Source organism: Eutrema salsugineum, unplaced genomic scaffold (genome assembly GCF_000478725.1).
Source record: "Eutrema salsugineum unplaced genomic scaffold, Eutsalg1_0 scaffold_6, whole genome shotgun sequence".
Classification (NCBI taxonomy): Eukaryota; Viridiplantae; Streptophyta; class Magnoliopsida; order Brassicales; family Brassicaceae; genus Eutrema; species Eutrema salsugineum.
In genome coordinates this window covers 14,196,838-14,201,993 of record NW_006256547.1, presented here as the reverse complement: position 1 = coordinate 14,201,993, position 5,156 = coordinate 14,196,838, and the positions used below count along the sequence as shown (strand labels likewise).

Sequence of the window (5,156 nt, the reverse complement as noted above, 5' to 3'; positions counted from 1 at the left end):
GAGAGATGGCTAAGGAGGCTCACACACTCATGGCCGCAGAGGACATCGATCAACTGGAGGCTGGAGCTCACATCTTCAACATCTCTATCTTGAAGAATGAAGAACCCAATAACTGATATGTCTATATTTTACATCATTTAGATTGCATTATAGAGTCCTCATCATGTGTTTTCTCATGTAAATTGAGTCTTTAGGCGTTAAAATAGGACTTAGGGCTTGCATTAGGTCCCAAAGAGTTTTGCATGTTTTGAAGTCTTTATCAGGAGCTTTGGAGACCAATTGGAGCCTAAGAAGAGGAACAGAAAAGAAACCGGTGAAGAAAAGGGTCAAAAACGGTGAAAACCGCTTGGAGAAATTTCTCGGCCAAATCTCGTACCGGCTGGTCGGAAACCTCGGCCAAAATGTTTACCAGACGCTCATTACCGGCCAAAAACCTTACCGATCGGCCAGAATCGAGTATCGAGTGCAAAAATACCACGGGACAAGTTTTTGACCGAGGCAAGAATTTTTACGACCAAAAAGCTTACCGCGGTACACAGCCCTCGGCCATTTTTCTTACCGCGGGAAGGTTTTTACGACCAAAAGTTGTCCTTGGCCGCGCAATTCAGAGATCCGGGGAACCTTCCGGTCCGAATCAGTTGGCGGGGTCTTCACCAAAGTTGGAGATAATCAAGCAAAGATTCCAGAACAGTTGGAATCATCCAATTCGGACCAGTGGAGAGAAAGATATGGCTTCCGGAGCATTCACCAGCATTGCGCGTACCCGAGAACTGAACGGCGAACTTCAAAGATCATGGCGGACGGAGCCCCTCCAGACCGAACCAGCTTACCCGGTCTTCACCAAAGTTCGAGATCCATGGAAGATCTTCTCAGAGCATTTGGAATCGCTCAATTCGGAGCAAAGTTTTGGAAGATAGGGTCTCCGGAGTTCACATCGGTCTAAAAGTCTATTTTCCGGTGATTTCAATGCGGCGCAAAGATGTTAAATCCAGGAAGCCTTCCACTCCCCAAGCTCCGATGGTTTCTTCACCAAAGTTCGAGCTTATTGAGTCATCTTGACTGTGGAACTGGTCCCAGAGCAATTGGAGTCGTGTGCTGAAAGTTACTGCTTCCGGAAGGTGATATGGTCGATACAAGCCTAAAAGAGTTGCGATACGCACTAAGTATTTTCACAAGCCTCGGTATCTTTACCTTGGCGTCACTCAAGTCGAGGCTCATATCTTGGAAGTATTCTGGACTAGACCTCGTGCCAAAGCCTTGGCATGGTTAGATCGAGGCATGCATACGTAAGAACTGAAGCTGGAAACGACTAAGTGTTGAAAGTACACCTCGGTGTAACGACCTCGGCGTGCATGCCGGACTGTGTTCTCCCAAGCACCTCGACATCATGACCCTTCGACATTTTATCCCGAGGTCCCTTGTCACGAACCCAGAATCAAGAACAGAATGGCTCAAGAACATACACGTGAGGATAGATCAAAGACTAGGGTTCATACATGTTCTTGACGTGTTCTTCACGAGATCTTCATCTGGATCCTGACTCACGTGCACGCCTCGGCATGAAGACCTCGGCTTCACTTTCCGACACACCGTGGCACTCACCCATCAACCCAAGAAGGCGGTTCAGTACCCGGTTTGTTCCGGGCTGACCCGCGACACTTTCCCTTTGCTATAAATACATTTTGAGACTAAAAACCTAGTTATCTTATCTCTTATCTGTTTTTAGCTCTAAGAACTTGCCTCTTTTGTAAAACTTGATTAATCTAATCCGATATCTCGTTTTTGCATCAGAATCTTGTTCTTTCTTTATTTCTTTTATCATCCAACATCAAACTCCTTATCATGACTAGCTACACGTCTTGCAAAGGACTTAGTGAGCTCGTTATGATCAGTGAGTAGTCGTTTATGCGGCTTTAGATAGGTAGATTAGGGTGCTTTCAAGGTGGATTAATGGGTTTAGGTGTCTAGTCTTGCATGTTTCATTCCTTAACCGACGAGATCTCTAAGCTGGATCCAAGCACATCACTTGAGGTTCAGATCTGAGACATATCTCGCATCAGAAGTGTTTGTAGAAATGTCTGAACCACTCGGTTAAGGGCTTAAGAGTCTTTCATCGCGAGAGTGATAGTTTGTTCTCTTAAATGACGTTTTTGAACCGATTCTTATTGCTGACTGATTCGTGCTTCTCAAAAGGGATTTTGGTATGAAAGAGGATCAGTTTAGACGTTTAATACTTTCATGAGAAGATTAACGTGCCTTGAGTTCAAAGTCAAATGAAATCGCTTGATAAAATGATTCATTAGCCCCTTAGTCTAACTTGGAAGCACCCGAGTCAAATATCCTGTCTAAAGCTTCTGCCTTTATCATTCATTACCATCATCTGAATCACCTGTTTGTTATTTGCATCTTGATTAGTTTAAATCTCTGTTTTTATTTAACTTTATTGCTCATTTGCCGGTTAATCATCGTCACCAAACTTTCATCATCTTGTCTTGACTTAAGTGAACAAATGACATAGGCTAGTGTCTCGTTTACAAGCTTGGTTTGACACCCCTTATACTACTTTGACAAGGGGATTGATAACCCTTCTAAGAGCCTGAAAACTCTTAGTTATCAATTGGCGCCGTTGCCAACTTGTAGGAGCATTAGTCTCTTGTTTGTTCTTGAGTTCAAGCTTTTCTTTCCTTTGTTTTACTAACTTCTTTCCAAGTTCTTGTTTTGTTTTCAGGTGCATGAATACCAGGTCTCGGAGCAGAGGATCGCTTTTCCCATACGACGATAACATCGACAGATTAGAAAGGCGAGCTCACGAGAGAGAACGACACTTTGACAGACTTGGAATGGCCGAACAACAGAGAATGGAGCAACAGGCTCAGGCAGCCGAGCACCAGGCTCAGGCTAATCAGGCGCAGGCAGGAAGAAATGAACAACAAGCCTATGTTAATCAGCAACAGGCTCAAAGAAACGAACGGCTTGCTCAGCAAAACCAACACCAAGCGAATAGAAATGAACAACAAGCCCATCATGTTCATCCGCCACCTCCCCAAGTTCAGAGACAACATCCTCCAATCTGTGTTGGAGAGAATGACCGAGCTAATGCGCACCAATACCGAGCTGGGATTCAAGCTCCACCAGTTCAAAACAACAACTTTGAAGTTAAAGCTTCCCTGCTCAATATGGTGCAAAACTCAAAGTTCCACGGTCTGGCTGGAGAAGACCCTCTCGAGCATCTAGATCAATTTGATCGGTTTTGCGACTTAACCAAGATAAATGGCGTCTCCGAAGATAGCTTCAAGCTACGCTTGTTCCCTTTCAGCCTCGGTGATAAATCACACCAGTGGGAAAAGAATATATCGAGGGGTTCTATACAAACCTGGGAGCAGTGTAAACTGGCGTTCTTATCAAAGTTCTTTTCCACATCACGCACGGCTAAGCTCAGGAATCAGATCTCAAGTTTCACGCAGCACAATAACGAGAGCTTTAGTGAAGCTTGGGAACGGTTTAGAAGCTACACTAACCAATGCCCACACCACGGCTTCTCAGAGGCATCCCTCTTGAGTACTTTAGACCGAGGTGCACTCCCCAAGATCAGAAACCAACTCGATACAGCTTCAAATGGGAATTTTCTTGGAAAAGAGATCACTGCGGCAATGGAACTAGTTGAGAACCTAGCCATGTCCAACGACACGTATGGAGAGGACTTTGATAGAGCAAACCGTACAGAGGGATCTAGTGATGAACAGCGCATGAAAAAGGATATAAGAGAGCTTCAGAGTAAGCTTGACAAGGTTTTGATGGCGACTCAAAAGCCAATACACTTTGTAGGCGAGTTTGATGAGCAAGGGCCAAGTTTTGACAATGTTAATGAAGATGGTCTAACACAAGAGGAGCTGAATTACATAGGGAATCAGCAGAGGTATCAGCGGTTTAACAACTACAACAGTAACCCAAACCTCTCATACAGAAACCCGAATGTAGCTAACCCTCAAGACCAAGTGTACCCTGCTCAACAACAACAACAAAGCTATGCTCAAAAGGCTCCTTTTCAGAATACCTTCCAGCCCAAGCAACAGTTCAGTGGGCAACAGCACGACTACACTCAGCAGAATCAAGCGGCTCAGAGTAACAACTTCAACAACCAACCGCAGCAACACAAGTTTCCACCAGGGTTCCATCCGCAGCCGATGGGTAATCAACAACAGATTCAGGGAACGGGTCAGAATCAAATGAGGAACGACGTCTGTGGGATACTACAGCAACTGTTACAGGGCCAGCAAAGGGTTGAGAGCCAGCACGCGACAATGCAGCAAGATATCAGAGAGCTTAAGCAGAATCAAGCTTCTACATCATCAAGAGGCCCGGCTTTACCAGGTAAACCGGAGCCGAACCCTAAAGAGTATGTGAACGCCATCACATTGAGGAGTGGTAATGAATTACAAACTCCAACGCCTAAGACAAAGCTCATTGAGGCCAATGAGCAATTAGAGGGGGAGGCAGCCTCAGACGATGCGTGTAAAGAAGCGGTCTTAGAGAAGGAACCGATCAAGGACAAAGGAAAAGAGGTGGAAAAGACAACCGAGCTTGAAAAGCCCTATGTTCCACCACCACCTTATCAACCCAAGATACCGTTCCCAGGGCGTTTCAAAAAGAAAATCCTAGACAAGGCCAAGGCGGTCTTTGAGAAACACTTGGAGAACACGCAACTCACCTTACCCATTATAGATGCTTTCTTAGCTATACCCCAGCTTGGGAAGTTTCTAAACGACACGATCCTCAACAAGACAAAGGAGCTCCAGGGTATGGTGATACTGAGCCATGAGTGCAGTGCCATAATACAAAGAAGATCTATACCAAGGAAGCTATCCGATCCGGGCAGCTTCACTTTGCCGTGTGCTTTAGGTCACCTGAAGTTCTCAAACTGTTTATGTGACCTTGGAGCTTCTGTGAGCTTAATGCCTTACACGGTGGCCAAGAGATTGGGATACAAAAGCTACAAGCCAGCCAAGATCTCTCTTGTATTAGCTGATAGATCGGTTAGATTACCGGTGGGGTTGCTTGAGGATCTACCTTTGAGGATCGGTGAGATAGAAATCCCCACGGACTTCATAGTTCTTGAGATGGACGAGGAACCATTAGACCCTATCATCTTGGGCCGA

The 5,156-nt window shown here is 45.3% G+C and overlaps 1 non-coding gene across 1 annotated transcript; it reads right to left on the bottom strand.

Moving 5' to 3' along the window:
• Nucleotides 1–3,431: 3,431 nt before the first annotated feature.
• Nucleotides 3,432–3,538, bottom strand: LOC112083660. The gene has a single exon (XR_002897796.1). It is a non-coding gene; the product is annotated as a small nucleolar RNA R71 (small nucleolar RNA).
• Between the last annotated feature and the right edge of the window lie 1,618 nt (nucleotides 3,539–5,156).